Source organism: Muntiacus reevesi, chromosome 2 (genome assembly GCF_963930625.1).
Source record: "Muntiacus reevesi chromosome 2, mMunRee1.1, whole genome shotgun sequence".
Classification (NCBI taxonomy): domain Eukaryota; kingdom Metazoa; phylum Chordata; class Mammalia; order Artiodactyla; family Cervidae; genus Muntiacus; species Muntiacus reevesi.
The window spans coordinates 79,357,883-79,370,039 of NC_089250.1; the positions used below are offsets into that span (position 1 = coordinate 79,357,883).

General features: G+C 44.3%; 1 non-coding gene across 1 annotated transcript; it reads right to left on the reverse strand.

Annotated features, from left to right (window-relative positions):
- Positions 1-6,715: 6,715 nt before the first annotated feature.
- LOC136162055 (U6 spliceosomal RNA) lies at positions 6,716-6,822 on the reverse strand. Its single transcript, XR_010661906.1, has one exon. It is a non-coding gene; the product is annotated as a U6 spliceosomal RNA (small nuclear RNA).
- Between the last annotated feature and the right edge of the window lie 5,335 nt (positions 6,823-12,157).

Genomic DNA, 12,157 nt, shown 5'->3' on the forward strand with positions numbered 1-12,157 from the left:
TACTTTAAGAAAGGAGAGGGGAGTTCTATTCTAGATTTGAAGTGACATAATCAAATGCAAACTGTGGGCCTTGCTTTGATTCGAGGTTTAACATACCCATTGAAAAAGATGACTTGGAAACAACTGGAGGAATTTGAATGTGCCCTGGATATTAATGATGTTAAGGGGATACTGGGCTTCCCTGGGGCTCAGTTGGTAAAGAATCCGCCTGCAAAGCGGGAGACCCGGGTTCGATTCTTGGGTTGGGAATATCCACTAGAGAAGGGATAGGCTACCCCCTCCAGTATTCCTGCCTGGAGAATCCCACGGACAGAGGAGCCTGGCGGGCTGCAGTCCATGGCGTCACAGGGTCGGACATGATTGAGCAACTTTCATTCACTCACTCAGGGAACGTCTGTGTACATGTTTTCTGTATGTGTAGTGCAATTATGAAGCGAAATGTCTTTAGTTTTTTGAGATTTATACTAAAGTATACACAGGGTAGGGCTTCCCAGGTGGCGCTAGTGGTAAAGAACCTGCCTCCCAATGCAGGAGACGTGAGGCACAAGGTCGATCCCTGGGTGGGGAGGATCCCCTGGAGGAGGGCAAGGCAACCCACTCCAGTGTTCCCGCCTGGGGAGCCCCAGGGACAGAGGAGCCTGGCGGGTTACAGTCCGTGGGGTCGCAAAGAGTCAGACTGAGCACACACACACACACACACACACACATAGGATCAAACGTCAAGATAGCTGCAGCTTTGCTTAAAAGTGCGTGTGTGCTAAGTTGCTTCACTTGTGTCTGTGTCCATGGGATTCTCCAATATTCTCAAGAATACTAGGTTGCCATGCCCTCCTCCAGGGGATCTTCCCCACCCAGGGACTGAAGCTGCGTCTCCTGCGCCTCCTGCATTGCAGGTGGATTCTTTACCACTGAGCCACCAGGGAAGCGCTTGCTTAAAAGTGTTCAACAATAAAAAGGTAAATTTAAAAATGGCACAGAATTAAATCTTGTTGATGGGTGTACGACACTCCACTATGATTGTCTCACTACTTTTCTGTGTGCTTGGACATTTTTGTAATCGACATGCAAGTTCTGTTCATTATACCATGTAAGACAGAATAGAGGGCTGAGATTAAGTGGTGAACTGGCTGCCTTGAGTCTGAGTGGTCAGGAAAGACACGATGAAGAAGTGACTAGGAGGTGACTTCTAACGTGAGACCTGAAGGAAGAGAATGAGTTGGCCTCATTAAGAGCAGGAAAGTATTTCTGACAAAGAGGACAGTGTGTTCAAAGACATGGTGACTTGATCTCAGATAGCATTCATCATAAGGAATCCAGTTAAAAACAAAAGCTATTAGAACTAGAAAATAAGTTAAACAACATTAAATTAAACAAGGTTGCAGGGGACAGAATCAATACACGAAGAATAACTATATATAGCAATAAAAAATCCAATAGCAATAAAAAGCAGTATACAAGATATAATGAATAAAAGATCCAAGGAGGAAATTAAGAATTTCATTTGTAATAGCATCAAAAGAATAAAATTCTTAGAATTTAACAAAATAAGTGTAAAATTCACACTCTTAAAAACTGTAATGCATTGTTGAAAGTAACTAAAGGAGGTCTAAATAAATGGAGAGGCAACTCTTGCTTATGGATTGGAATTCAGAATCTTGTTAAGAAGGTGGTCCTTTTCACATTGGTCTATAAATTTAATCCTTGGGCCACTATAGCTTGTTTTCATCAGAGCTCTGTACTTTATTCAGCAAAACACTTTCCTAAATAAATTATTAAATCCAAGTATATTCCAAAGCTGAATAAATAGTAGAAGCAGTAGTATATGATTGAATGCCGATGTTAGAAAAAAATTGAATAATGAAGTTTGGATTTTCAAGATGGACTACATGCATACCAAACAAAAGTATGGTTATCACATCTAAATAAAAGTCCTGATTTCATAAAACTTTGCATATTGATTTTATTCACTCATTAGCTTCTAAATAATTTTTTATCCAAAACAGCATGTAAGTAATTACAAATATTCTATGCAACAAGATTTTATTAGGCATTTATGTGCCAAATACTCTGTTAAAAATAGGAGATTTAAAAAAAGATAAGGCATAATCCCTCTCCTCAAAGTTTCAATGATTTGTACACATTTTAAATTTATCTCATGTTAAGAGCTCACTGACTCGCTTATCCATCTTGGGCAAGTTAGTTAACATCTTTGTGCCTGTTTCTCTCTGTGTGTGTGTATATATTAGTTTACTATGGAAAATTTCAAACGTACACCAAAGTAGAGAGAATTGTGTAATAAACCCCCATGCATCTATCAACCAGATTCAGTCATTTTCAGCCAAATGTATTTTTTTCTTAATGTCCTCTCTTTGCCCCTTATCCCTTAACAACTGGATTGCTTTGAAAGCCATCCTGGACATCATGTTGTTTTCATCTGTCAGCACTTCCTTGTTGCTGCTCAGTCACCAAGGGATGTTCGACTCTGCGACCCTAAGGACCGCAGCACGCCAGGCCTCCCTGTCCATCACCATCTCCCGGAGGTTGCTCAAACTCCTGTCCATTGAGTCCATGATGCCGTCCATCCATCTCATCCTCTGTTGTCCCCTTCTCTCCCACCTTCAATCTTTCCCAGCATCAGGGTCTTTTTTAATGAGTCAGCTCTTCGCATCAGGTGGCCACAGTCTTGCAGTTTCAGCTTCAACATCAGTCCTTCCAATAAACACTCAAGACTGATCTTTAGGATGGACGGGTTGGATCTCCTTGCAGTCCAAGGGACTCTCAAGAGTCTTGTCCAACACCACAGTTCAAAAGCATCAATTCTTTGGTGCTCAGCTTTCTTTATAGTCCAACTCTCACATCCATACATGACCACTGGAAAAACCATAGCCTTGACTAGACAGACCTTTGTTGCAAAGGAATGTCTCTGCTTTTTAAATGCTGTCTAGGTTGGTCATAGTTTTTCTTCCAAGGAGAAAGTGTCTTTTAATTTCATGGCTACAGTCACCATCTGCAGTGATTTTGGAGCCCAAGAAAATAAAGTCTGTCACTGTTTCCACTGTTTCCCTATCTATTTGCCATGAAGTGATGGGACTGGATGCCATGATCTTAGTTTTTTGAAATTGAACTTTAAGCCAGCTTTTTCACTTTCCTGTTTTACTTTCATCAAGAGGCTCTTTAGTTCCTGTTCATTTTCTGCCATTGAAGTGACATCATCTGCATATCTGAGGTTATTGATATTTCTCCCCGCAATCTTGATTCCAGATTTTGCTTCATTGAGCCAAGCATTTCTCATGATGTACTCTTCATATAAGCTAAATAAGCAGGGTGACAATATACAGCCTGACGTACTTCTTTCCCATTTTTGAACCAGTCTCTTGTTCCATGTCCAGTTCTGTCGTTTCTTGTCCTGCATCAGCACTTCCATAACCATAACACGATCATTAAATGCAAAAAATAGCAAAAATTCCTTAATTTTATGAAGTATCTAATCAATCTTAAAATGTCTCAGCATGTGTCACATTTCTTTTTTAAATTTTATTTAATTTTCACTTGTTTGATTCTGGCCGTGCTGGGTCTTCACTGCTGCGTGCGGGCCTCCTCCAGCTGTGGCGAGCAGGGCCTCCTCTCCGGGCTCGGCTTCTCCTTGTGATGTCTGCTCTGTTGCAAGGCACACACTCCAGGGCCCGCTGGCTTCCGTAGTGTGGCTCCTGGGCTTCGTTGCCCTGTGGCTGTGGGATCTTCCCAGACCAGGGATCGAACCTATGCTTCCTGCACTGGCAGGCAGATTCTTAACCACTGGACCACCAGGCAAGTCCACACATTTTCTTTTTAGGTGATTTTTTTTTTTTCCAAATCAGAATTCAAAGTCCACATGTGCGCAAATTCACTTCCCACTCCCTCTTCTCGCTTCCCTCCAATCTGGTTGGAGAAACTAGATTGTTCTGTATCACTGCCATCGTGGATTTTGTTGGTTGCTTCCCGTGGCATCATTTAAGAGGTCACACTGTCATTTGATATTTTTCTAAGTGGAGTCAAGTTCCCTCTTTCCCATCCCTGGAGAATATAGGTAGGAGGCGGAGCTGCCTTCAGCATCCCAGCAGGAAGAATAGGATGTGTGGTGTTGTTTGGGTGATGTTATGATTGACCCATCCATTATGGAGTTCCTTATTGGCTTTTCACCTTAAAGTATTCATTATTTCAGTAGGCTTTGAAAGTGGCTCAGTGGTGAAGAATCTGCCTGCCAATATGGGAGACACATGAGCTATGGGTTCTATCCTTGGGTCAGGAAGATCCCCTGAAGTAGGAAATGGCAACTCACTCCAGTATTGTTGCCTGGGAAATCCCATGGACAGCTACAGTCCATGGGGTCACAAAGAGTCAGACAGGACTGAGCATGCATGCACCGAAAGTGGCAACTTGTCCCATCCTAGTGGTCTTTCTACGTGTGTGCGTGGGTTACCTGCGACTCTTCTGAGCTGAACAATTTCCCTGATCTATTGTATAGTCACCGTGAAGTGCAGTTCACAGAGGACTGGCAGGAAAAGTGCTTGATTATTTTCCCTTCAGTTCAGTTCATTTCAGTCACTCAGTCATGTCCGACTCTTCGCGACCCCATGGACTGCAGCATGCCAGGCCTCCCTGTCATCACCAACTCCTGGAGTCCACCCAAACTCATGTCCATTAGGTTGGTGATGCCATCCAACCATCGCATCCTCTGTGGTCCCCTTCTCCTCCCGCCTTCCATCTTTCCCAGCATCAGGGTCTTTTCAAAAGGGTCAGTTCTTCACATCAGGTGGCCATAGTATTAGAGTTTCAGCTTCAACATCAGACCTTCCAATGAACACCCAGGACTGATTTCCTTTAGGATGGACTGGTTGGATCTCCTTGCAGTCCAAGGGACTCTCAAGAGTCTTCTCCAACACCACAGTTCAAAAGCATCAATTCTTTGGCGCTCAGCTTTCTTTATGTTCCAACTCTCACATCCATACATGACTAGTGGAAAAGCCATAGCTTTGACTAGACAAACCTTTGCTGGCAAGGAAATGTCTCTGCTTTTTAATATGCTATCTAGGTTGATCAAAGCTTTTTTTCCAAGGAGCAAGTGTCTTTTAATTCCATGGCTGCAGTCACTATCTGCAGTGATTTTGGAGCTCAAAAAAAGAAAGTCTCTCACTGTTTCCATTGTTTCCCCATCTATTTGCAATGAAGCAGTGGGACCAGATGCCATGATCTTAGTTTTCTGAATGTTGAGCTTTAAGACAAATTTTTCACTCTCCTTTTTCACTTTCATCAAGAGACTTTCTTTGCTTCCTGCCATAAGGGTGGTGTCATCTGCATATCTGAGGTTATTGATATTTCTCCTGGGAATCTTGATTCTAGCTTGTGCTTCATCCAGCCCAGCATTTCTCATGATGTACTCTGCATATAAGTTAAATAAGCAGTGTGACAATATACAGCCTCGATGTACTCCTTTCCTGATTTGGAACCAGTCTGTTGTTCCATGTCCAGTTCTCACTGTCACTTCTTGACCTGCATTCAAATTTCTCAGGAGGCAGGTCAGGCATTCTGGTATTCCCATTTCTTTAAGAATTTTCCACAGTTTGTTGTGATCCACACAGTCAAAGTCTTTGGCAAAATTTATAAAGCAGAAATAGATGGTTTTCTGGAACTCTCTCGCTTTTTCAATGATCCAACGAATGTTAGCAATTTGATCTCTGGTTCCTCTGCCTTTTATAAATATAGCTTGCACATCTGTAGTTCGTGGTTCACGTGCTGCTGGAGCCTGGCTTGGAGAATTCTGTGCATTACTTTCCCTTAGTTTGCAAAGATGATGAACTAAGGTTTCTTTTTTCTGTTTCAATGTTTTTAGTATTATTTTTTAGTATTATCATGAATGTACTTTTTTATTTTTTCATTTATTTTTATTAGTTGGAGGCTAGTTACTTTACAATATTGTAGTGGTTTTTGCCACACATTGACATGAATCAGCCATGGATGTACATGTGTTCCCCATCCCGATCCCCCCTCCCCGCTCCCTCCCCATCCCATCCCTCTGGGTCTTCCCAGTGCACCAGCCCCGAGCACTTGTCTCATGCATCCAACCTAGACTGACAATCTGTTTCACACTTGATAATATACATGTTTCGATGCTGTTCTCTCAGATCATCCCACCTTTGCCTTCTCCCATAGAGTCCAAACGTCTGTTCTATACATCTGTGTCTCTTTTTCTGTCTTGCATGTAGGGTTATCATTACCATCTTTCTAAATTCCATATGCATGCGTTAGTATACTGTATTGGTATTTATCTTTCTGGCTTACTTCACTCTGTATAGTGGGCTCCAGTTTCATCCACCTCATTAGAACTGATTCAAATGAATTCTTTTTAACGGCTGAGTAATATTCCATGGTGTATATGTACCACAGCTTCCTTATCCATTCATCTGCTGATGGGCATCTAGGTTGCTTCCATGTCCTGGCTATTATAAACAGTGCTGTGATGAACATTGGGGTGCATGTGTCTCTTTCAGATCTGGTTTCCTTGGTGTGTATGCCCAGGAGTGGGATTGCTGGGTCATATGGCAGTCCTATTTCCAGTTTTTTAAGGAATCTCCACACTGTTCTCCATAGTGACTGTACTAGTTTGCATTCCCACCAACAGTGTAAGAGGGTTCCCTTTTCTCCACACCCTCTCCAGCATTTATTGCTTGTAGACTTTAAAAATATGGAACGCTTCATGAATTTGCATGTCATCCTTGTGCAGGGGCCACGCTAATCTTCTCTGTATCATTCCAATTTTAGTATATGTGCTACCAAAGTGAGCAGTGAATGTACTTTTTAAAAAACTTTATTTTTAATTGAAGGATAATTGCTTTCAGTATTGTCTTGGACTCTGCCGAGCATCATGAATCAGCCGTAGGTATCGTAGGTCCTCTCCCTCCAGAACCTTCCTCCCATCTCCCACGCTGCCCCATCCCTCTAGGCTGTCAGAGAGCCCCGGTTTGAGTATTTTAACACAGCTGTTTTTTCACCCCTTGTCTTTTTTTCCCTTTTCTTCCTTTTTTGAGGCTTGATTCTTTTTATCTTTGGCCAAGGGGAGCTTGTTCAAATCACTCCCGAGTCCTTTGGACATAATGTCAGGAGTCTCTTACAGCTTTCCTGTTCCTGGCACAAGGTGTTCCTAACTCCGCGTGTACTTTGCCTGCCCCAGACCTAGTTCGTGCTGTTTCTCCAGCCAGCCCTAGTTCTTGGCATCTACAGGCTGGGCTCTGTCTCCTGGCCTTTTAGTGGATAGAGATAGGGTATACACTTAATTCTTCAGAAAAAAGTAAACCATGAGTTTATACTGCTATTACCCATTTAAACTTGTGGTTGCAAGAATTTTACTTAATTTCTTTGATTTCATATTTGAATTTCTATCTTTTTATGATGAAAAATCCTGGTTACTAGCTACTTCTTTGCTTTAATTTTCATCATGTTTATAAATGTGTATCAGAATAATAATATAGCTATTTGCATATATATGATTAATCACATGTTTGTGTGCATGTCTGTGAGAAAAATAATACCACTATTATTAAAATATCTTTGCCCTTATAGTGTATCCCACTAAGGATATACTGTCAAATTACTGTGTTTTAAAGTCATTTAGAATAATTTCTGAATGTTTGGTTAAGTCACAAATCAATATTCATTCGGTTGCTTTGTTGTATTTTGCTTTCATTTTAGGTTTTTTTTAAAAGACTTTGTTTTATAGCTGTGTAAAAGTTAAATTGATAAATCAAGAAATATCCAGAGAATTTTTGGCTTTCATCCCTGCCCCTTGACCTATTTTTTCCTTTGCTTTATGGATTATCTTTTATTTTTAACATTTCTGGTTTATCCTTTCATTGTATATTTATATTATAAGCAAATGTATATGTATGTATATGTTTATATTAGTGTAATGCTCATTTCTTAGATAAAAAGTAGCTCCTCTACGTACTATTCTATATCTTGTTTTTCTTTTCCCCACTTAAAGATATATAGAGCCTGCTATACAGAGTGGAATAAGTCAGAAAGAGAGAAACAAATACCTTATTATGTATTAATGCATGTATATATGGGATCTAGAGAAATGGTCCTGATGGACCTACTGCAGGGAAGGAGTGGAGATGCAGGTGTAGGGGACGGACTTGCGGACACAGTGGGGGGCAGGGGGGATGAACGGAGAGAGTAGCATCGGCACGCACGCCACCAGGTGTGAGACGCCAGCTGCTGAGGGGTGTCTGCAGCACCGGGAGCCCGGCCCGGGGCTCAGGATGACCGGGAGGGGTGGGGGGAGGCTCCGGAGGGAAGAGATATATATATAAAATTATGGTTTCCCATCGTTGTATGGCAAAAAACCAACACAAAATTCTGAAACAGTTTTCCTCCAATTAAAAAAGCAACAAAATATATTCTGGAAACCGCTTCACAAAATCATGTGAATAAGGTATTCCCTATTTTTTCAGCTGTCTCTCTGCGCCCTATTATGTGGACATTCTACTGCTTATTAAATCCCGTCTCTGCAGATAGCCATTTGTGCTGTTTCCAATCTCCCACTATTTCAAATAGGGCTGCAAGGAATAGCCTTGTCCACATGGAGGTTTCATTTGTTACTGCTTTTTTGGCTTTGTCTGGTTTCAGTTTTTGCTGCTGTATCTTTAGGATCCATCTCTAGAAGAGGAACGGAAAGAGCGAAGGGTAGAGGCATTTGCAATTGTGCTCTGCATTGATAAATTCCACATGTTACTTTCTTATCCTACCAGCAATGTATAAACATTCTTCTTTCCCCACAGCTGCACCAAGAGGTTATTTTTGTCACCCTGATAGGGGAATGAAAGTGATGATGTCATGGCAAAATGTCATGTTGTGAGAGCTGATTCAGCGAACCAAAGATCTTCCCTAACACCAGACTCCACTAATAATTCACAATAAAACAAAGTGAGTAGAAGCAAGGAGGTAGCATTCTTCTCTGCGGGGACCTCAAACTATCAGATGTGCTTCCGAAAAGTGTTCCTCTTGGCTGCAGTGCAACTGGTGTCAGTGTCAGAGTAAGATGGTAGCGACCACGTGTGTGACTCAGGTCAGCCCAGAGGAGCTCTTAGCGACCACGTGTGACTCAGGTCAGCCCAGAGGAGCTCCTAGTGGCCACGTGTGACTCAGGTCAGCCCAGAGGAGCTCCTAGCCACCACGTGTGACTCAGGTCGGCCCAGAGGAGCTCCTGGCGACCACGTGTGACTCAGGTCAGCCCAGAGGAGCTCCTGGCGACCACGTGTGACTCAGGTCAGCCCAGAGGAGCTCCTGGCGACCACGTGTGACTCAGGTCAGCCCAGAGGAGCTCCTGGCGACCACGTGTGTGACTCAGGTCAGACCAGAGGAGCTCCTAGCCACCACGTGTGACTCAGGTCGGCCCAGCGGAGCTCCTAACGACCATGTGTGACTCAGGTCAGCCCAGAGGAGCTCCTGGCGACCACGTGTGACTCAGGTCAGCACAGAGGAGCTCCTAGTGGCCACGTGTGACTCAGGTCAGCCCAGAGGAGCTCCTAGTGGCCACGTGTGACTCAGGTCAGCCCAGAGGAGCTCCTAGTGGTCACGTGTGACTCAGGTCAGCCCAGAGGAGCTCCTAGCGACCACGTGTGACTCAGGTCAGCCCAGAGGAGCTCCTGGCGACCACGTGTGTGACTCAGGTCAGCCCAGAGGAGCTCCTGGCGACCACGTGTGACTCAGGTCAGCCCAGAGGAGCTCCTGGCGACCACGTGTGTGACTCAGGTCAGCCCAGAGGAGCTCCTGGCGACCACGTGTGACTCAGGTCAGCCCAGAGGAGCTCCTGGCGACCACGTGTGTGACTCAGGTCAGCCCAGAGGAGCTCCTGGCGACCACGTGTGTGACTCAGGTCAGCCCAGAGGAGCTCCTAGCCACCACGTGTGACTCAGGTCGGCCCAGAGGAGCTCCTGGCGACCATGTGTGACTCAGGTCAGCCCAGAGGAGCTCCTGGCGACCACGTGTGACTCAGGTCAGCGCAGAGGAGCTCCTAGTGGCCACGTGTGACTCAGGTCAGCCCAGAGGAGCTCCTAGTGGTCACGTGTGACTCAGCTCAGCCCAGAGGAGCTCCTGGCGACCACGTGTGACTCAGGTCAGCCCAGAGGAGCTCCTGGCGACCACGTGTGTGACTCAGGTCAGCCCAGAGGAGCTCCTGGTGACCACGTGTGACTCAGGTCGGCCCAGAGGAGCTCCTGGCGATCACATGTGACTCAGGTCAGCCCAGAGGAGCTCCTGGCGACCACGTGTGTGACTCAGGTCAGCCCAGAGGAGCTCCTGGTGACCACGTGTGACTCAGGTCGGCCCAGAGGAGCTCCTAGCCACCACGTGTGACTCAGGTCGGCCCAGAGGAGGTCTTAGCGACCACGTGTGACTCAGGTCAGCCCAGAGGAGCTCCTGGCGACCACGTGTGACTCAGGTCAGCCCAGAGGAGCTCCTGGTGACCACGTGTGACTCAGGTCGGCCCAGAGGAGCTGGTCTCAGGTTTACAGCTTCTTGGTTTTTAGACTTTGTTAGTTACACAAAGAGAGAGGCTGTGCAACTCAGCTTCCACTTTCTGGACTTCCTTGCTCCTCACATTAACACATTCCAGTGGTTTGTTTATGACAAGCAATCTTGATAGATCAGCTATATCCTGGTAAAGGTGTTAGAATGTTTAAAAAGAAGTCTGTTTGAGGTAAATCCAAGAAGGGGCTCGGGGGAGTCCCAGGTTTGCTGTTTTCCTTCCAGTTATCACATCTTGGCTATTTTATCCTGAGTCAAGGTTAAGCGCCTTGTCTTCGGTTCTCTGTCCGTCTGCGTTTTCTCCTGTGAGCCGTCTGCTCACAGGCATTGCTCCTTTCCCTGAGAGCCTTGTGGTGGCTGCTAGCTTACTCCCTGAGTTGTCTCTGTCTCTTTTGACCCCATGGACTGTAGCCCACCAGGCTCCTTTTTCCATGGACTTTTCCAGGCAAGAATACTAGGGTGGGTTGCCATTTCCTTCTCTAGGGGATCCTCCTGACCCAGGGATCGAACACATGTCTTCTGCATTGCAGGCAGATTCTTTAGCAACTGAGCCACCAGGGAAGCTCCCTAATAGCCTCAGTTCAGTTCAGTCGCTCAGTCGTGTCTGATTCTTTGCGAACCCATGAACTGCAGCACTCCAGGTTCCCCTGTCCATCACCCACTCCTGGTGCTTGCTCACACACATATTCATCGACTTGGAGATGCCAACCAACCTTCTCATCCTCTGTCGTCCGCTTCTCCTCCTGCCTTCAGTCTTTCCCAGCATCAGAGTCTTTTCCAATGAGTCAGCGCTTCGCATCAAGTGGTCAAAATATTGGAGCTTCAGCTTCAGCATCAGTCCTTCCAATGAATACTCAGGGTTGATTTCCTTTAGGATTGACTGGTTAAATCTCCTTATAGTCCAAGGGACTCTCAAGAGTCTTCTCCAACACCACAGGTCAAAAGCATCAATTCTTCGGCGCTTAGCTTTTTTCATGGTCCAACTCTTATAACCATACATGACTACTGGAAAAACCATTGCTTTGACTAGATAGACTTTTGTTGGCAAAGTAATGTCTCTGCTTTTTAATATGCTATCTAGGTTGGTCATAGCTTTTCTTCCAAGGAGCAAGCATCTTTTAATTTCATGGCTGCAGTCACCATCTGCAGTGATTTTGGAGTCCGAGAAAATAAAGTCAGTCACTGTTTCCATTGTTTCCCCATCTATTTGCCATGAAGTGATGGAACTGGATGCCATGATCTTCATTTTTTGAATTTGAACTTTAAGCCAACTTTTTCACTCTCCTCTTTCATGTTCATCAAGAGGATCTTTAGTTCATCTTCACCTTCTATCATTAGACTAGTGTCCTCTGAATATCTGAGGTTACTGATATTGAATATCAGGTTACTGATATTTCTCCCCTAATTTTTGTACCTCTAATTACTTCTGTTGGTTGTATCATGGTTCCTTAAATTAAAAGATGAAACAGAAATTATATTTATCTTTTAATCTTATTGTACATATTAAATGATATTAAATATGTAAAATGATTAGAGCAGTGTCTGAAATTTAAATTGCACAATTACTTATTTAATTATAGCTGTATGTGTATAT